At 45.9% G+C, this 22,189-nt stretch overlaps 1 long non-coding RNA gene and 1 pseudogene across 1 annotated transcript; both read right to left on the bottom strand.

Annotated features, from left to right (window-relative positions):
* Nucleotides 1-361: 361 nt before the first annotated feature.
* On the bottom strand, nt 362-20,180 carry LOC123727308 (intraflagellar transport protein 172 homolog; annotated as a pseudogene).
* A 54-nt stretch (nt 20,181-20,234) lies between these two features.
* LOC123727276 (uncharacterized) lies at nt 20,235-21,564 on the bottom strand. Its single transcript, XR_006759182.1, has 3 exons — nt 21,468-21,564; nt 20,581-20,747; nt 20,235-20,340 (listed from the first exon to the last, which is right to left on the bottom strand). It is a non-coding gene; the product is annotated as an uncharacterized lncRNA (long non-coding RNA).
* Between the last annotated feature and the right edge of the window lie 625 nt (nt 21,565-22,189).

The raw sequence follows: 22,189 nt of genomic DNA, 5'->3' as shown, positions 1-22,189 counted from the left end.
AAATAAATCAGAATGATATGCATTTGGGTGGGCCTTTCTAATGATGTCCATGAAAGGGCATTTTGGTGGCTGATAACCTTTGTCCACAAGGGGTATTCTTCTGCTGGGAATCACTCCACCTGAGTGGGTAAGAGTGCGATGATTCATAACATTTCTATAGACCTAGAACCCAATTTAATAGCAGGTAGTCTACTAATAGCTATAAGATAATACATGCACTGAGCTGTGTGGTCTACCTTTTCTGTTCAGCAACTAAATGTCATTTTGGTTGAACACACAACTAAATGAGTAAAAATAAAGGGGCCTAACAGTTCTCCCATTTTCTAGGTGGCTTAATATGTATTTACCTATATTAAAGCTCTAATAACGAAGACCTGAGTATTATAAGAAATTGATGCAGAATATTTTTTATTTAACTATATTTCCAACATATGAAATACATTCAAAACCACATTTAATCCAAAAATACATGAAGCCAATACATTATTCTAAAGTGCATTATGTCAAATTCTCCTATCACACAGGAACTTTGCTTTTAGAACACAGCACACTTATTACAGATAACAGCACTTCTGATTATGAAGATGCATCACCTGAAGTGTAAAGGCATCTTTGAAGTCCCTCAACTAAATAAAAACACACTTTGGTTGTAGCCTACTCCAGTCCTTCAGCAGTACCAGGAACATGGGTGAAAATGGGAATGAACACACAACTAAAGGTAAAACAGGACAGACACAGAGGAGAAGAGGAATGTTCTGCTGAACTTTACAGACATCCCCATGGTGACACAGAATCCTGACATCAGGGACTAAGTGGCCAATGGGATGCCAGTAAGGACTGTGCTGATGTCAGCGCTGCAGAAATGTATGGCACAGTAACACAGCAGGTCTTCTCAACAGTCTATTGTTATGGAATGTGAACTGTTCAATGCTAAAACCAAACCAGAGATGGAGAGGAGGATAGATGAAATAACTCAGAAGTAGGCAGAGGCTCTAAGCAGAGCACGGTATGGTAAGTTACTGTAGTTATGGGTACGCTGGTGTGTGGTACAGTGGATGAAGATTTCAGCATCTTGGTCCTGTCAGTGGAAGAAGAAGCCGGAGGTGGGGAGTCCGCCACACCGCAGACTCACAAACTTCAGCAAATCCTGGCAGTGAGTGGTCTGAGAGGAGGACACACAGATTAGCCAATCACATATCAGATCACACGTGTGTGTGTGTGTATATACACACGTGTAAAAAGCCAGTCTTTAAATCTCTGTGGACATTAGTCCATTTACTTAAATCACACTGTAATCCAAATCACACACAGGAAGGATGACGAAACACAAAGGAAAATGGGCCCTTCTCCAAGACTCAACCTTACATGTTGTACATTCTAAACCTGCGCGAGTGCCTGTGATCAAAAGTGTGGATAAATTCTAAATCAAACCCAGTGTTTCATGTGGGTGAGGGCTGATGGACTAACAGTTAAATCAGCAGAGGAGGTCATAAGCACAGTGATGTAGTCTACAGGTCTAACATAATAAACACCCTTCTTACCCTTGAGGCCATTACGAATGTATTCCAGTCATCCTTGTTAGCTGCCTTGCCAGGTCCTTCGAACTCAATCTCATTCCACAAGACCAGATAGCCTGGGTTTAGAGAGAGAGAGAGAGAGAGAGAGAGAGAGAGAGAGAGAGAGAGAGAGAGAGAGAGAGAGACAGAGAGAGAGAGAGAGAGAGAGAGAGAGAGAGCGAGAGAGCGAGAGAGAGAGAGACAGAGAGAGAGAGAGAGACAGAGACAGAGACAGAGAGAGAGAGAGAGAGAGACAGAGAGAGAGAGAGAGAGAGAGAGACAGAGCGAGAGAGAGAGCGAGAGAGAGAGCGAGAGAGAGTTCATTACAGTCGTATGTTTAGTCAACCAATTAACAGGTCTGCTAACTGCCTCCCTGAACACATCACAGCCCTCTGGGTGTTGTGGGAGGCCGGTCAGTCCCTACATCTCTGGATAGCACTGCATCTTTACGTACTATATACCAGGTTATATGCACCTGTGTCTTGTCAGTAATGTTATGACTGGTGCAGGCCTCTGAGCAAGCAGGAGTCAGCACCTCTGCTTTGCTTACCAGTACAGTATACACACACACACAGACACACGTATGCCATCAACTAGTTAGGTAGAAGAACAAAATATGTTGGGGTTCATATGTACTTTTGTGAATCTAAGCAAATTACAAGTATAACATGGCAATTTGTAGCCTAGTGCTTAGAGCGTTGGACAAGTTACCGAAAGGTTGCAAGTTCGAATCCCCGAGCTGACAAGGTACGAATCTGTCATTCTGCCGTCATTGAAAATAAGAATTTGTTCTTAACTAACTTGCCTAGTTAAGGTAAAAAAAAATATATAAAATATTTAACTAAGGTCAAAGACTCTCCAACAATAGCCCCCTCACACAGACACAACCAAGACTTTTCACACCCCTGGAGTAGATGGTACAGTCCTAGACACTGGGGTAATGCCATAGAGATGGGAGAGGGTAAGGTGCTCTGTAGGGGGTTTCTCCCACCCACCTGTGATAATGCAAGGCAGGTAGTGGATGCCGGTGTTGGCTGCCAGTAGAGAGGCATCATAGGTGTCCCTCTCGTCATTGGGCAGCAGCTGCGCCACCCGCTGGTCCATGGACACCGTCAACATCCAGTCACGGATCTCCTCACGCTGGGCATCCTGGGATATGACAACATCAACAACAGTCTCATAACATAACACCATCACAGCCTAGTGTCATCATAAGACTATAACAGGACAGTCACACAACAGCAACATTACGCACCTCATTAAATAGTAATATACTGTAGCCAAGCCAACATCATCACAATGTCATGATATAGAGCTATCACTGTCACAGGAGTCATAACACAGCAACATTTCAGACAGGTCATGATGTAAGACATAACGACACAGCAAAGCAAACAATATCGACTTGTGCCTTAGTGACGTGTAGCTTAGCAGGGACAGGAACCTCGTTGGAGATGTCCGTGTCCTGGAAATCAGAGTGTCCAGATTCCCTTCATCTATCCCCTGGAAATACCACAAAAGGTATCAAGACAACATTCACTCATAATCTCATCTTCAATCAAATTAAAACACAATGGATACAGAAAATGTAAAGATAGCTACTCATCACTGTTTATATGATGAAATATACATTGTCATCAATCATATAAGCTACGTGTGAAGTTTTTATGCTGACTGAAAAAGTCACCAGATTTCTGTCAAGTTGAGGTTGAAACCCCTAGGTAAAGCTGAGTGGGGACTCACAGACAGATCCAGGAAGTGGTTGAGGAAGATAAAGGCCATGTTCTCCTAGCCCACAGCCTGTAGAGAATTAATAGTTCTTCAGCGAGTTGGGAGAGATTGACATTTTCCAAAAGGATTTAATTTTTGTTCATTTTCCCAAAAAGTTTAATTCTGAACATGGATGATGCGATAGGCTACTTCATACTTCTGTTTGAGCACAACATTATTCATAACACCTCCAGCGGCCCTACCAGGAGCACAGACTCAGGGGACTTTGATCAGAGTAGTTCCCAGGGGGCTCCAGCAACACCAACAACCCCCCCCGTGATTGGCCGAGGCTCATACGAGCAGTTCTCATACCCTGGCAGCCATGCCCGCCTTGTAGAAGGCCTTGTCAGCCGGGATAAACTCTGTGTGGCGCAGCAGGGAGACAGACAGCTTGGCAGCCACACTGACCTACAGAAAGATAGGTAGAGGGGTGGAGAGGAGACAGATCAGAAGTGAGTGTGTACCACAGCCAACACTATACAAAAAACAGGCTTCCGACAGTTGTCAAGTTGGCTGGATGTCCTTTGGGTGGTGGAACATTCTTGATACACACAGGAAACTGTTGAGCGTGAAAAACCCAGCAGCGTTACAGTTCTTGACACACTCAACTGTAGCTACTCACAAAAACCGCTTTGCCTTGGTTTCTCAAGTGTTGTTTGTATCGCTGGTCCACATAATCTTCAAACCTACATGAATAGACAGACACACAATGCAGAAGGACCTTCTACCCCAAAATGAATGAAAATAAAGTATACTGCCACCATCTAAAATATAATTTCCACTTCCAGAAATGAACCCATTAACACATTGGTAAAAATGTGTTAAATTATGTTAACATATTGGGCCATGTTTATAGCCTATGCATGGTCCATATTATCAGGTATGCAACTGACGCAGCAAAAAGCAAATAAATAGGCTGAAGCATGGGGTTGCCTATCTGCATTTACCCTATTGGGCTAAACATTAGCCAGATCCCAAATGTGATCTTTTAACTAGTTCATATCCTATTGATGAATTTTATGGCACAGAAAAGTTGCATAAAAACACTATTATAACGTTTTACTCCGAGTTACCCTGACAGGTAGGCCTACATTATATAGTGTAGGCCTACCTGTCAGGGTAACTCGGAGTAAAACGTTCCCGGCCTGTACTTCTCACATAAACCACTTATGTCATCAGCGACATCAGTAAGGGATGATAGACTGACCAGGTGAATCCAGAGCCATGTCAGGGAAAGAGCAGGTGTTCCTAATGATTGTTCAGCCAGTGTATATAACGGTTGGTCAACCCCCCTGCAGCGCGTGGCGTGTCAGTGAGACAACAGCAGCATCTGCTCAAAGACCTGGTCAGCTTCTCACACTGCAAACAGATAGACAACGAGACTTAAAAAAATAAAATCACTACTTTAATACTGTCATTACATAGCAACTACACACAGAGACTATGCATAGGGCCAATATGTGTGGTTGCTATACAGTACGTTGTGACCTGTACTCATCAGCAGCATTACGTCTCTCAGGTCAGCCCACATGAGGAAGGACTCAGCGCTGTCTCTACCTAGCAGGCTCAGCAGGTCCAGGAACCTCTTGTAGTTCTGGGGTACCTTCTCTGCATCTCCCTCCTTAATCAGGTGGGTGGCGTACAAGTCCACACACACACACACACACACACACACACACACACACACACACACACACACACACACACACACACACACACACACACACACACACACACACACACACACACACACACACACACACACACACTTGTGAAGAACCTTGTAATTCTACAAATATTAAAAAGAAAAACAGTAATGGAATAAAACTGTGAAAACACAAAAATAAGGATGAAAGACATTGAAACTAAAGCAGGAGTGTTGATGGTAGAGTCACTATCTGTTTAGAGGCGATCTCTATGCACTTCTCCCATTGGCCTCTCTCAGCATACATGACCAGAGCTGCCATGACATCCACTCCCACCAGCTAGGATTAGAGAATATCACAAATAACTAATATATGGTATAAACTTAGAGAAAAACTTCAAAAGAAACAATGGAAGCCTTTCAGTAGGTTTACAAGGCAATGGAAGCCTTGTAATAGCTAGCATCCAGAAACTTTGAAACATGCTTTTAAAACTAGCCTGATGGTTACAAACACCCACATTATGAAGTCTTTGGTGCATTATGCAGACAATACACACAGAGTGACACGTCCTTCGAAATCTGCCATTCACGTTTCACAGGCAGGACTTTTTCCATCATTCAACTACAGAAGTCAGAGCCACTGAGCCAGTCTAATGTGGCATAACAAAGAGAGCAAGGACTGGGAATATGGATCCATTTTGTTATTTAGCTCTTATTTCTGAGTGGATGGAACCTAGGCCACCATTTCAATGGTCTCCTCTCAATAGGAGGAGAGCAGAGAAAGAGGTGAGGAGGAGGTAGAGAGAGTTGAGGAATTAGAGGTGGGCACACTGACATGAAAGGTATCTTACAACACACCACCACACAATGACACTTCCCTTCCTGACTTTCTACTGAAATCAAAATATATATTTTTTTATATCATTGGAGACACATATCGCAAGTTACTCGGTACTTGCTGAGTAAGTATTACTTAAAAACAGGCTTATTATTTGCAATACGTAGTTGCGTTAAATTGGAGCTACTCACCGAATCCGCTTTGCCTTGGTTTCTCAAACGTTGTTTCTATCGCTGGTCCACATAATCTTCAAAACTACATGAATAGACAGACGCACAATGCAGAAGAATAGTTAAATGTCCTTCATTGTCCTCTATTATGTACTATAATGACTGTGTTCAGGAGCTGGAGTACAAGAAAGCGATGTAACCATGTAATATACTCCCCAGACAGATAAATCACAGCACAAATGTACTGTACTAAAGGACGACAGTAATAAGTGAGAGCCTATGGAGCATCAGCAGCTCTCATTGTCTGAAGGAGTCCGTTCTCCCTACAGACAGGCAGCCGTTGATTATATACGCTTTATAAAGGCTCTGAAACAAACAGGGATGTTGAGACAAAGCTAAGTCAAAACGTGTACATTTGACAAACACAATGTTTAATAAAATCGACTGCCAAAATGATCAACCAGTTAGCTACTGTCGTTCACTCTGGATGAGATCCTAAATGACTATAACGCAACATGCAGAATAGATGAAAGGAATCAAATCCCATTCACTAAATCTCCCTCCGTCTCCCTGGTTTTTAGGAGCAGCAGCAGCTGACTGATGTCTGGGAGGCCTCTGACTGACACACTGATTTCCCCTAGCTGTAGCCTAATGACAGAGGTGGTATTCTAACAGGATAGGCTTGTTGTCAGGGGTGACCAGGCAGCGTTGTAGACAGGCTCACCTTGGATCCAGCTCCTTGGCCACTCTCTTGGCTTTGTTCCATTCTTCTCCCTCCATGAATGCATCTATGGCTTCCTTAATTAGGTCCAGGGTGAGGTACAGCTCAGCCGCCTGAGGAAAATAAAACATTTGGCATCGAAAAAGAATGTTTGAAGGACACCAGAGAATAGGCATAAAACATGGGATGCCTTGTCATTTTCGATCAACACACTCGCATTCCGTTGGCAGAGCGGCCTCCACCCCTTTAGATTGATGAAACCTGTTGCAGAATGTAGTCACGTTCCCTAAATCTTTTTCACTGAATCTTTCTAAAAGACAGATTATTTGACCTCAAACATTTTGAAGGACTGAAAGATGAACATTCATACTGTATTTGTTCAAGACTAGCTATGAACAGGTACATACATAATGGTCCCGTCATGGCAATCATTGACTGGACACCTGTCTTCCACACTCCATGTCAAATCAATATAAATAAACCTTCTAAATAGCATGAAATTGCTGTAATTACTTCAATAGAATTTCCACATACCAGTTGACATACAGTAGCCTGAAACCATGCATGTACAAAATAACACTGAATGATCAATATCAAGAGGCCGTTAGTATTGAGGGATCCACAGCAGGAAGTGTGCGGTGACTCACAGCACTGTACATCCAGAGCTGGGTGAGGCGAGGGCCCGCAGCGTGGATCACCTCCACAGCCCTCTCCTGGGTCAGAAACTTGATGGCCAACTCAGCAGCCTGGTGGAGGTCACACACACAGGAAACATTGAGGCGCTACACTCAGGGCCACAGACAGTGGCACAGAAATACACAGGAAATATGAAATGGCACGACTGTCCATCCAGGGCCACAGATAGAGGCTTGTCTCATAACCAGAAACACAAGTGACACTACACCAGTCGGTTTGTAAGGACAGCATGTGTGGGTTGTGTTATAGTGACATTCATTGTCAGTCCTGGGGCTTTATTGTGTACCTTCATCCAGCACTTCTCCACGGGGGGAGGTCGTTGGTGGAGTCCTTAACCTTGAAGTAACACTCCACGGCCCGGGCGTACTCCCCAGACTGCTCCCATTCCCCAGCCTGCTCCACCCCTCCGTACACACAGACAGAACACACGTCAGTAAGACATTTACATGTCCTCCTTGGCATTATGAATTAGCTATAACTGAGACGCATTGGTGATTAACAGACCAGATGGAAGTGAAGGGAATAACAGAACTAGAACATAAGACTTGGAAGCCCATTCTAAGAACAGACAGAATACAGTACATGTCTGTCTGCGATTAAGGATTCAGGCTTCGAAGACAAATACAAGAATACACAGCGCACACTTCTCTCATTAAAATCCTATCTCTCCCTCTCCTCCCATGCGTTACAAACTCAACCCTTGTGATGTTATAAGACAGAGACAAGAGTCAAAGTGAATGGCAACATGTGTTAGAGTGTTCTGGCTCTCAATTGAGCATGATTGACAGTATCAGAGGGCTGAATTACTCTCAATTAGGAACTGAACTAAAGAGCGCAAAATAAATGTCTCTTCCTTTCACCCCCTTTCTTTATGACGGAGGCTTTGATCTTTTCCCACAAGTCATTAAAAGCAGGGAGCTGATGGTTGGAGACTGATGGAGGCCCTGCATGTCTGCACTTTAATGAGCTGCTCATTATGGATTTAATTCAGGATAAAAAGCTGCCAATGTTTAATAAAGAATCAACCCAATGCACATCTAGATTAATAACAGACCACGACACAAACTGTGTGTACATGACAGTTTCTCTTCTCCTTCTCTGTTAACATGCAACGTCGAGACACGTTTTCTCTGCCTCTCCAAAGCCACAAACAAACATGTTAAATGGGATAATAACCAGGAAAAAGGATGGTAAAAACAGATGTTGTTGGAGTGAGTCTTGCTCACCGGGAGCCCTTCTTGGCAGCCTCCTTCTCGTACTCCTCTTGGAGGATGCTCAGCTTGTTGGGAAGGTACCCTTTATAGATCCGCATGGCATCACTCCACATCTCCACGTCCTAAGACAACAAAACACCAACAGCAGCAGCACTCAGTACCAGGGGGCATCCAACTCTGTGAAGCATATCCAGCCAAACGAAGTGTGAATAATGTCATGAAAACATTACAGATCATTGCATTCTGTTTAACCTGTACTGTTCTCTGTAAAGCTACCCCCAGACTTCCAGAACACAGAGAATAATGAATTGACTAGAATATGAACCCTCTGATTAAGAATGATGAAGGCTCACTATATAATATATATAATCACTGTGGCTTTTTGCATAATTTTTTTTTTTTTTTTTTAATGACAGAAATAATTCCTAATTTAAAGTATTCAACCTCACGAAGGACAGTCTGAGTCAAATGGTTTGATTCATTCACATCTCCAAAGTCCTCTTTCAAACCAACCCTGTCAGCTCTTGACTGTCAATGAGGAGTCTGGAGTGTCAGTTCTGCCCAGTTCAAACATAAAAGACAGTCTCTTACTTTGTGTTACTTAAATGGCCAGCTCTGGCCTCTGAGCCCAGAGAAGGAAGGCCTCAGCCTTGTGAAAGTCCTTCTGTTTAAAACAGAACTTGGCCTGGCCCACCAGCTCGTCTGACACACTGTCTGGGTCGTTGGCCTACCCCCCACCCTCCAGGCTCTAACCCAGTCCAAGTTATGGACGTACCTGTAAGGGACACACCCGGCTAGGAGTTAACCTCCCTCTTCATTTTGTTAGAGCTCCAAGTTACAATGTTCTATTGAGCAAATTGAAGACAGAAAACTCTAAAATACTTGATATTAACAGATTAAAGCGCTCCAGCTGATATCAACTAGACAACGTGACTCATGATGTTATCTTCCAGTAGCACTAATACTATAGGTCTCCCAACCTATACTCTCCACAGCATAGAGATCAAACAGGCTCAGGGCTCCAGTTCCTCTACTAGCTGAAGAATGCTCAACTCCGTTCTCTGAATACGCTTACCTGTACCCATGTTTGTCCTGTACAACTGGGGTCCTTCCGCGGGGTGCTGAAATTCATACTTGAATAAAAAAAAAAAAATCTTTGCAAATACAATCACCGACATCTTCCGCATTGCTCGTACTACGTAAGCTGAGATTCAGTTGGGTCTATGCAATTCAAGATCCTTGGGACGTCCCTACCCTAAACCCTAACCTTAACCCCTACTCTTACCCTAACCCCAACCCTTAACCCATCAAAGTTGACATTTTGAATGGTTACGGTAAGGATGTCCCAAGGATACCGGATAGCACAGACTTAATAGAATCTCAGCTTACGTAGTACAAGCAACGAGGAAAAAAGTCTGGTTGTATTCACAAAAAAAAAACTTTATTAAAAGTATGAATTTCAGCACCCCACGCGCGGAAGGGCAAACAAAGTAGATCACACGACCAGTTATCAAAAGTCAACTCCGCTATAAGAGAACGGGGCTGAGCGTTCCTCAGCTACATGTTAGTGAGAGCTGAGCTCCCCTCCAACCAAACCTGCCTGCACCACATCTCACACACTTATTAGGTGGATTATAACCAATGTACAGAGAAGTGACGGGAAGTTCTGAAAGGGCTGCGCTGGCACCGGTGCTCCGTTTGAAGTCTACTAAGGAAGGCTTGAAGCGCTGACTTCTGTAGGGGACACATGCCAGCACCTCTTGCTATCTGGCGAAGACCTCCTGATATAGTTACATCAGCACCGCCTCTTTCTGGCTTCCCCGCTTTGATGAACTCTGTCTCGGCTTCAGCGAACTTGCCCTTGAAAAATGAAACATTATCACAGCTCAGTGCTCGGCGTTGGAGGGATTAATAATGCATGCGTGACATTTAATGGCTGCGGAAACAGAGCTCAGACACAAATTTGGGCCGGCAATGGAGAATTTTTTGTATTCATCTTTGAGATGATGCAAGCTGCAGAGTAACCTTGAGTGTGTGATTGGGAGGATGAGGAGGAGTTGTGGCGTGAGCGTGTGTGTTGGGATTGCATAAGCTGTGGTATTATACCTGATCCTCCAACATTAAGGCATTTTTCAGGTGGATCTCAGGGATGGTGTTCTTGGTGGAGAGACGAGCCAGTTCACAGGCAAAGTCAAAGGAGCTGAGAGAGGACAAGAGAAGAATCATGACCACAATCTACTGTACAGCACCAACAGACTCCTCACATAGGAATACATGGGGAAGGTCTTAATAGCTTATGTCTTGTTGAACGCTTCAGACTATGAAATAAATGGTTTTAAATTTGAACTTGTTGGGCATTATAAGGCAGGCTTGGTATTGTGTCAATCCCAGAACAGAAACATCAGATAGTTCGTCAAGTACCTCCCAGTGATCAGAATTTAACTGCAGGGAGATTCTTCATCACTTTGTCAACGATATTGAAGAGCTTGAGGTTCCAGGCAGTACAGTAAAGTGCAGTCCAGTGCATTGATCTACTCACCAGTTGTCTGCTGCAAAGCCGACAGAGGTCTTCAGCAGACCAAACTTTGACAGCAGCCTCCCCTGCCAGACTCTTGGCCCACAGGTAGGCCCCCTGCTTATGGGCACTGGCTGCTCGCCACCTGCCACACACGGAAGAGGAGCAGGAACAACTGATTAATATGCCAGAAGCTCCCACCATCAATCACCTCACGTGCCCCTCACAGCACAGAGAAGAGCAAGAGAGAGAGAAACAGCTACATACAGAGAGTTAGATACTGGAACTCTTAATAAATTACTGTACAATTAAGTGTTAAATAAAGAGGATGTGCCTCTATATTGGTCCAATGGCGGGCCAGAAAGGAGGGAGCAGAAGTAGCATGGTTGCAGCCAGGTGAGGATGTTGTTAGAGAGTGTTAGGAGAGGTCTTGCAGCGTAACACATCCACCCTGTGCTACTTCTGCTCTGTCTGTTAGCACAGACCACCGTCTTTGATACAGGCCAAGCCAGGGATGTTACAGTCACACAGTCTTGCTGTTGACAAACACTCCCCGTATCATGGGCTCTCAGGTCAACTTTGTTAGTGGTGTGGACACATACCCTGTAGGCCTCCTCCCACATGTCGTTGACACTACATGTTGACTGCAGCCTTCCACTCCTGGCCCTCCATATAGTGGTACTCTGCTTCTGAAAACCTGGACTCTGTCTCAAACTCTTGGAATAGATAGGGAAGTCAGACTTAACCTGATTATCCTGGCTGATCTAAATCACCTTGAGCCTCTCTCATAAGAATTTTTTCAGAATGATACCCATAAGATGTTTATATTTTCTCGTTGCTGACCTTGGCCAGGTGAGTCTCAGCCAGTAGATCTGGGTGATGTTTGGACACCAGGCGAATCACGTCGTCAAACATTTTATTCTTCTTATACATAGTGATGGCCAGGTCCGGCTTCTCCACTGTCGCAAACAGCCTGCCGATATTCCAGGCACACACACACACCTGATTGCATTGCTATGCACGGAGATTGAGTAATTCTTAATCTCTGAATACATAAACTGCAAATTAGGCATCAGAAGAAAATATAATTTCACCTCAAAAAAATGAAGTTGCCCTTTACTGATGAATGTTGCTCCACATTTCTCACAGGAGAGATCAAAAAGAGAGGCAAGTATTGAGATGACAGAGTTTGGGGCACGTGGTGACAGACTTTGTGGCAGGCTTGCAGCATGAGAGAGATTACTCTGTCTAATATGGAAAGACACAGGCTCCTTTTGAGGCAGATAGACTGGAGGTCGTCACAACACAGCACAGACCTTATTAAAGTCCAATTTGCTATCAGTGCTCGGCAAATGAACACTTGTTTGTCAATTTGTTGTAGTCGGACCTTGACCTGAACTGCGACCGACAATTTTCTGGATGTGAGTGAAATATAAGCAGGGCCCTATAACCCAATGTCGGAAAACTTTGCCTTTGACGTGATAAAAATCCATCATGAATTTGGCAGCAGGGTTGTGGTTGATACGGGTGTAAAACAGAGGGTAATGAATGATAGGGAGGGAAGAAGAGTGGGGAAGAAGAGAGGGAGTGGAAATTACATAAAATATGTTTCATTGTCACATACACAGGATAGGTACAGTGAAATGTGTTGTTTTACAGGGTCATGAGAGAGAGGTTACCTTTCTGTCTCCTTGTATTTCCCCTCTCTCTCCAGGTCCTGGGCTCAGCTGACGTACAGAGCCGACACGTACTCCAGGTCATACATTTCGCTGCCAGCTAGGACACACAATGTGTGTGTGTGAGTACTGGTACCCCATGTACATAGCCAAGTTAGATATACTCATTGTGCATTTATTCCTTGTGTTATTATATTTATATCTCTGGAGTATTTCTCCCGTCTTATCCTGCTTCCTGTGTGAATTTAAGTATGCTCCCTCTAATTCTCTCTCTCCCTCCCTCCCAGAAGACCTGAGCACAGGGACCATGCCTCAGGACTACCTGGCCTAATGACTCCTTGCTGTCCCCAGTCCACCTGGTCATGCTGCTGCTCCAGTTTCACTGTTCTGCCTGTGGCTATGGAACCTTGAGCTGTTCACCGGATGTGCTACCTTGTCCCGGAACTGCTGTTTTCAAACTCTCTCCTACCCCACCTGCTGTCAAACTCTAAGTGATCTCCTATGAAAAGCCAACTGACATTTACTACTGAGGTGCTGACCTGTTACACCCTCTACAACCACAGTGATTATTATTATTTGACCCTACTGGTCACTTAGGTTAAAAGCGAGCAGTCGAGCAGTCGCACTACGCTTCGCTCCACAGGTAATATTACACTTCACTACATTACAACGGCTTGATTTGTTTGATCTGAGCAATTCTTCTTAGCTAGCTACATAGCCGTCTTTGTATCAAAGATAATTGTGTAGTTTAGAGTAATTAGAGTAAATATCGAGGCTAGCTATCTTCGTCCTCCTAACGTAGTCCTCCTAACGTAGTCAACACTGCTAGCTGCTAGCTAGCTAGCTAGCTAGTCATCACTGCTAGCTAGCCAACTTCTACCGACTAGCAGCACTGTAGAAACGATTACATTACAACGTAATGACTTGATTAGTGTGGTGTTAGTGTTAGTTAGCCAGCTACATAGTTGTCTTTGCTGTCTCTGTATCTAAGATAATTGTGTAGTTTGAGTAATTATCGAGGTGAGCTAGCCAGCCGCGACGCGGCGCCAGACTTGTCAACACACCTAGTCATCATTAACCCACTGCTAGCTAGCCAACCGTTACCAACTAGCAGCGCTGTAGATACTAATACCTTACAACGGAACGATTTGACTAGTGCAGTGTTAGCTAGCTAGCTACTTACTTGTCTTTGTCATAGCTTGATAATTGTGTAGTTTAGTAATTACCGAGGTCAGCTAGCCAGCCATCGAGGTTAGCTAGCCAGCTATTTCCGTCCCCCGCGACACCATTTTTCCTAACCCAGCCAACTATTACCGACGAGCAGCATTGTAGAAACTAAATACATTACAAGGAACGTCTTGATTAGTGTTATGTTAGCTAGCTAGCTACAAAGTTGCTTTGTTTCATGACAAGGTGTAGTACTGAAACTATCGAGGTTACCTTGCCAGCTACACATTCAAAGTCAACAACGCAGCCACTGCTAGCTAGCCTACTCCACCAGCCAGCAGTACTGTATCATTTTTCGTCATTTTAGTCAATAAGATTTTTGCAACGTAAGCTTAACTTTCTGAACATTCGAGACGTGTAGTCCACTTGTCATTCCAATCTCCTTTGCATTAGCGTAGCCTCTTCTGTAGCTTGTCTACTATGTGTCTGTCTATCCCTGTTCTCTCCCCTCTGCACAGGCCATACAAACGCTCCACACCGCGTGGCCGCTGCCACTCTAACCTGGTGGTCCCAGCGCGCACGACCCACGTGGAGTTCCAGGTCTCCGGCAGCCTCTGGAACTGCCGGTCTGCGGCCAACAAGGCTGAGTTCATCTCAGCCTATGCTACCCTCCAGTCCCTAGACTTCCTGGCGCTGACGGAAACATGGATTACCACAGATAACACTGCTACTCCTACTGCTCTCTCCTCGTCTGCCTACGTGTTCTCGCATACCCCTAGAGCATCGAGCCAGCGGGGTGGTGGCACTGGAATCCTCATCTCTCCCAAGTGGACATTCTCTCTTTCTCCCCTGACCCATCTGTCTATCTCCTCATTTGAATTCCATGCTGTCACAGTTACCAGCCCTTTCAAGCTTAACATCCTTATCATTTATCGCCCTCCAGGTTCCCTTGGAGAGTTCATCAATGAGCTTGACGCCTTGATAAGTTCCTTTCCTGAGGATGGCTCACCTCTCACAGTTCTGGGTGACTTTAACCTCCCCACGTCTACCTTTGACTCATTCCTCTCTGCCTCCTTCTTTCCACTCCTCTCCTCTTTTGACCTCACCCTCTCACCTTCCCCCCCTACTCACAAGGCAGGCAATACGCTTGACCTCATCTTTACTAGATGCTGTTCTTCCACTAATCTCATTGCAACTCCCCTCCAAGTCTCCGACCACTACCTTGTATCCTTTTCCCTCTCGCTCTCATCCAACACTTCTCACTCTGCCCCTACTCGGATGGTATTGCGCCGTCCCAACCTTCGCTCTCTCTCTCCCGCTACTCTCTCCTCTTCCATCCTATCATCTCTTCCCTCTGCTCAAACCTTCTCCAACCTATCTCCTGATTCTGCCTCCTCAACCCTCCTCTCCTCCCTCTCTGCATCCTTTGATTTCCTCTGTCCCCTATCCTCCAGGCCGGCTCGGTCCTCCCCTCCTGCTCCGTGGCTCGACGACTCACTGCGAGCTCACAGAACAGGGCTCCGGGCAGCCGAGCGGAAATGGAGGAAAACTCGCCTCCCTGCGGACCTGGCATCCTTTCACTCCCTCCTCTCTACATTTTCCTCTTCTGTCTCTGCTGCTAAAGCCACTTTCTACCACTCTAAACTCCAAGCATCTGCCTCTAACCCTAGGAAGCTCTTTGCTACCTTCTCCTCCCTCCTGAATCCTCCTCCCCCTCCCCCCTCCTCCCTCTCTGCGGATGACTTCGTCAACCATTTTGAAAAGAAGGTTGACGACATCCGATCCTCGTTTGCTAAGTCAAATGACACTGCTGGTCCTGCTCACACCGCCCTACCCTGTGCTTTGACCTCTTTCTCCCCTCTCTCTCCAGATGAAATCTCGCGTCATGTGACGGCCGGCCGCCCAACAACCTGCCCACTTGACCCTATCCCCTCCTCTCTTCTCCAGACCATTTCCGGAGACCTTCTCCCCTACCTCACCTCGCTCATCAACTCATCCTTGACCGCTGGCTACGTCCCTTCCGTCTTCAAGAGAGCGAGAGTTGCACCCCTTCTGAAAAAACCTACACTCGATCCCTCCGATGTCAACAACTACAGACCAGTATCCCTTCTTTCCTTTCTCTCCAAAACTCTTGAACGTGCCGTCCTTGGCCAGCTCTCTTGCAATCTCTCTCAGAATGACCTTCTTGATCCTAATCAGTCAGGTTTCAAGACTGGGCATTCAACTGAGACTGCTCTTCTCTGTGTCACGGAGGCTCTCCGCACTGCTAAAGCTAACTCTCTCTCCTCTGCTCTCATCCTTCTAGACCTATCTGCTGCCTTTGATACTGTGAACCATCAGATCCTCCTCTCCACCCTCTCCGAGCTGGGCATCTCCGGCGCGGCCCACGCTTGGATTGCGTCCTACCTGACAGGTCGCTCCTACCGGGTGGCGTGGCGAGAATCTGTCTCCGCACCACGTGCTCTCACCACTGGTGTCCCCCAGGGTTCTGTTCTAGGCCCTCTCCTATTCTCGCTATACACCAAGTCACTTGGCTCTGTCATATCCTCACATGGTCTCTCATATCATTGCTATGCAGATGACACACAATTAATCTTCTCCTTTCCCCCTTCTGACAACCAGGTGGCGAATCGCATCTCTGCATGTCTGGCAGACATATCAGTGTGGATGACGGATCACCACCTCAAGCTGAACCTCGGCAAGACGGAGCTGCTCTTCCTCCCGGGGAAGGACTGCCCGTTCCATGATCTCGCCATCACGGTTGACAACTCCCTTGTGTCCTCCTCCCAGAGTGCTAAGAGCCTCGGCGTGACCCTGGACAACACCCTGTCGTTCTCCACTAACATCAAGGCGGTGACCCGATCCTGTAGGTTCATGCTCTACAACATTCGCAGAGTACGACCCTGCCTCACACAGGAAGCGGCGCAGGTCCTAATCCAGGCACTTGTCATCTCCCGTCTGGATTACTGCAACTCGTTGTTGGCTGGGCTCCCTGCCTGTGCCATTAAACCCCTACAACTCATCCAGAACGCCGCAGCCCGTCTGGTGTTCAACCTTCCCAAGTTCTCTCACGTCACCCCGCTCCTCCGCTCTCTCCACTGGCTTCCAGCCGAAGCTCGCATCCGCTACAAGACCATGGTGCTTGCCTATGGAGCTGTGAGGGGAACGGCACCTCCGTACCTTCAGGCTCTGATCAGGCCCTACACCCAAACAAGGGCACTGCGTTCATCCACCTCTGGCCTGCTCGCCTCCCTACCTCTGAGGAAGCACAGTTCCCGCTCAGCCCAGTCAAAACTGTTCGCTGCTCTGGCACCCCAATGGTGGAACAAGCTCCCTCACGACGCCAGGACAGCGGAGTCAATCACCACCTTCCGGAGTCACCTGAAACCCCACCTCTTTAAGGAATACCTGGGATAGGATAAAGTAATCCTTCTAACCCCCCCTTAAAGATTTAGATGCACTATTGTAAAGTGGTTGTTCCACTGGATATTATAAGGTGAATGCACCAATTTGTAAGTCGCTCTGGATAAGAGCGTCTACTAAATGACTTAAATGTAAAATCTATGAACATCTTGGCCATGTTCTGTTATAATCTCCACCCAGCACAGCCAGAAGAGGACTGGCCACCCCTCAGAGCCTGGTTCCTCTCTAGGTTTCTTCCTAGGTTCCTGCCTTCCTAGGGAGTTTTTCCTAGCCACCGTGCTTCTACATCGCTTGCTGTTTGGGGTTTTAGGCTGGGTTTCTGTATAGCACTTTGTGACATCGGCTGATGTAAAAAGGGCTTTATAAATACACTTGATATAAGCTTTTATATTTTTAGCTCTGCTTTATTGGGAAGGGCCTGTAAGTAAGCATTTCACTGTTAGTCCACACCCGCTGTTTACAAAGTAGGTGACAATGTGTGTGTGTTTAGCCAGATCACTAACTCACTTTGATTCCCACCACAATTCACTCCTAATCCCACTTTAAAAGAACACACAGGTCTGCTACAACTAAAACATAGAAAGCACAGCAGTGTTTCCCATTTCAATCAACCCCCTGGCAATTGAAACAGGGCGAGCCAGATGACGAGATGGGACATTGAGGATACATACCTTATGAGCCTGCTCCCACCTCCCAGCCACTGTGAACATATCAATGGCATCTTTGATGTGGTCTCTTCACAAACAGGGGCTCTGCAACCTGGGTTCCCACAGAGCGAGAGAGATGCATGAATCTCTGGATTCCAGCTCTCAAAGTACTGCATCGATACTTTAATTAAATTCTGCAAACACGCTGCTCACGCAGCACAGAGGCAGCATGGAGTCTGGTCTGGAAAAAGCAGACATCGCCAGCTGCCAGGCCCCTGACTTATCAGAACAGTTGGAATGAGGCTGCGGTCATCACTCTGTCCTCTTACCTCACACGCCTGGCTGGAGGAGTAGTACTGGGCTATCTTCAGGTAGTACTTCCCTCCTGACCGGTCTTCCTGTAACTCCAGGATATGGACCGCCTTCCACTGGCGAGCGCCTATAGCTGCCTCAATGGCCTTTGAGGAACAACTATGATAGAGAGACAACAAAGGGGTAGGAGAGGAGGGGGAGAGCAAAGGGGTCGATGAAGCGTTTGCACCACTGAAGGACATGGAACTAATCAAAGAACACAATACAAAGCAACCTTATTCATCCCCATGGAGAAACTAATAAGCAATGCCCAGCCCAGCCAGGGAGCAATTAAGACTAGGCTGGCACTACTTAATGTCAGGATCCTGTCAAAGTACTCTACACATCCACTTTTATTGGCTATTTCTTTATTTGATTCCTATGTGTTGATTCCCAGCAGTATGTGATTAGTAGGAGATGGAGCTTTAGCGAGGCCCATTTTGCCAGTCAGTCAGACCACCACAGTATTAACAGAGGGCCAGCCATCCAATGTGCTATCTAAAGCAGCCTACCCTGGGGACTGAAGCCCTGGCGCTGCCTAATGAACACCACCTCCATTTGATTACACAGGAAATGAATCATTCACTTCATAAACAAACCCCTCACACCAGTTCCTCCTGTTTCCCACTCCTTTCATCTCTTTCTTTCCTCTCTCTATATCACTCCCTCCCTCCTTGGATTAACTTATGGGCAGACAGCAGAGCTGACTCACCCAGCCTCGATGTAATGGTTGATGGCAGCGTCCATTTGTCTCTGCTGGACCAGGTAGTCTCCCCATTCCTCCTCCAGCTTCACCACGTAAGTTGGGAAGGCAACACGAGCCAGCTCCACAACTACCCTCAGGGAAAGACGTCCCCGTTACATTCACATCAATATAGTTTGCAATTAATTCTCTAAACCAGTATAAAACCCACCATCTACATTGGGCCATTAACTACAGAAGTAATACATAACACTACCGAATAGGTGATGTTAATGAATACGTTCGGCCTGACACAGCAGGTGGAGGTTATCTTTCCTGAAGGCGTGGCCCTTGTGGTAGCAGTCCAGGGCCCTCTGGTGGCTCCTGATCTTCTCAAACAGATCTTCCTGATGATAGGGGAGAGAAAAGTTACTTATTTTCAGTTCAACTTCCTCCCTCTCATTTAGACTTTTAGAGCATCTCAGGACCTCTGGTCCATAACCAGATGGTTCAAGAGCAGAGAGAGAGACAGAAACACAGAGAGAAACTCAGAGAAAAAATGGACAGAGTGAGAAGAGTGAAAGACAGAGAGAGAGAAAACAGAGGGCTGACTAACATCCCTCCCAGCACATCCTTTATTAAGACGCACAGACACCTTCCCTGACATCTGTTCTGAGGAGTCATCCATGGCCCAGAGTAAGATCTTAATCAGCACTGAGAATCAGGGTGTACACAGAGCTAGAACACTGCACATCTGTCTCTCTCTGCACCAACTTCTGCTGCCTCACAAAAGACAAGCCAACTTCTCTATCACACACAAATCACATTGCCAGACAATCAAGTCGAGTCTCTCAGAACTTCTCCATCAGGAGCACCGGAGAGGGGATCTAAACAACCACTAATCTCATTAACTTCTCCTCTGTCGCTGGAAGACAAGCGACGTTGTCTTGAAGAGGCCTAGTAATGTAATGTTAACGGCAGCCGTTGAGTTCGCTGTGTGACTTCGCAGCGGTCATGACACCCACCCTCTCCTAGAACTCTCCCCTGATGAGGGCAGCAGCGATTCTACTGAGGATGTCACTGTTGGAGACCAGCTCCTCACGGCTCATAGCCAAATCGGGCAGCCTTGGCTGGTAGGCCCACCTTGAGGTAGACGACGCCCATGAAGTCCTCCTCCCCCTCTTTGACCTCGCCAGCCTTCTCATGCTGGTTGGTCTCCATCAGCCACTGGTAGTAGCTGTGACGCAGGTTGTTCAGCTCTGGGTGGCCCTGGGAAGACAGAGACTGTGAGTCTAGTTCAAAGTCCATGAGTACTGGGTACTATAGGGTCTCTCAGTACTGGTTTACCTTGGCCTCAGCCATGCAGTCGTCCCACATGTGAAGCTCCCGATACATCTCCATCACCTCATCAATGGCATTGTACAGAGCACACAACACTTAATAATTATACATGAGGCTGGGAGTCTCTGCAAGTCTCAGACCAAACTCTCCAGATTCATGGTCTCTTACCTGCTCCATATAGTACAACTCTGCTGGCTTGTAGTTCTTGTCCAGCATGGCAAGGCGTACTTTGACTTGGTAGAACTCTGTACCATTCCTTTGAGACTTGGTCAGCGATATTGTTAGTCTCGTTCAGAAAGCGAACTTTGGAGACATCCCCCAAGGCAGCAAAGCACCTAAAAGAAACACACAAAAATGGCTTAAGGGACACTGAGGGTGCAGCAAAATTTTACAGATAAACTCTTAAACCTCTAAAACAACAGCCATGCTCCAACACCAGGGTTAACACAAGAATGTTTCAATGGCTTCTAACCTGGGCCGGCTGCATTACCAGCATTTTCAGAGAAGTTGCATCACGCTAATAAACTGTGCTCGCCATTTTATTAGCAAACCACCCTCCTTCATTTACATTTTACTCTCCGGACAAAACTTTTTCCTGCATTTATGCAAATCAAACTACATACATAACGAAATCTCGCTGCATTATAGATGCTACAGTCAAATCTAACTTTCACCCCCCAAAAATAGAAGGAAAATGCCTATAAAAAGGGAAAAATTACGAAAACTTGCTCTGGTGGTGCTAAATGTCCTATTAAGAGAGAGAGACTTCTCTACATGAGTATTACAGAGTAAACTCAGCTCTGGATGAGCTGCTTGGCTTTGTACTATTTCTGCCCCCCAGTCACACACACAGCTCAGAAAACCACTGAAGGGAGGGGCTGCTCTAGGCTAAACATCTTCACAGGAGACGAGTCACTTTTCACAAGTTAAAACGAAGGGAGGGGTATAGAAAAGACTGCATTAGAAGATAAGCCTAGTGTTGCTGAGCACCCTTGGGGGACACACAATGGCATGTATGGAGAGTGCGTGTGTGTGGGGCCCCCAATTGTGCTGACCTCTCTGATGTGGAGCTGGCGGGTCTCCAGGGACAGTTTGCTCAGAGTTTTCCACATGTCCTCCGTCTCTGAGGACATCTCCAGAGTCTCCAGGAATGCTGTGGCTCTGAGGAAGACACACACACGTGAGTCACACAGCAGGACGATCCCCAGTGACAAACACAGAGCAGGAGAGACCCACAAAGAATACAAGTAAAAACATAACAGAATCACATTATTTTTGAAGCTATACGGTAACAGTTCGACCATGCAAAAAAAAAAATGTTTTAAAAGTGCTGGTTGTCGAAATAGACTACATACACTTCAAATAGGGGACACAGCATTTCTTTCAAAATGAGTGTGGAATGCATACCGAAATAGTTGCATTTTAAACCCACAAATTCCGCCCTTGCATGGATGTTGCACAATGAGGGATCTAATCAAAACCAATTCAGCAACAAGTATAGTAATAATCTCAACACTAGCTGCCACTTTCATGCATTGCAAAAAACCTACTGCATTCTTCAGGGATGCAAACTGGTGAGGGCCCAAAAAGGCGACTTTTTCTTCTTCACTGAAACGTGCAAAAAAAATCCCTGATAGAGGGAAATGCAGGTTTTAAACTAAATAAACAAAGAACATAATCTACATGATCAGTCTCTGTGCGTAAAAGAGGTTAATGTGAACCTAACTCACAACTAAAAAATGAAAAGAAAGCAATCCAATGTTATTTGTTGCCTAGA

Source organism: Salmo salar, chromosome ssa15 (assembly GCF_905237065.1).
Source record: "Salmo salar chromosome ssa15, Ssal_v3.1, whole genome shotgun sequence".
In the NCBI taxonomy this organism is placed as follows: domain Eukaryota; kingdom Metazoa; phylum Chordata; class Actinopteri; order Salmoniformes; family Salmonidae; genus Salmo; species Salmo salar.
Note: the sequence above shows the minus strand (reverse complement) of the source record. Positions and strands in the feature narration are given on the sequence as shown.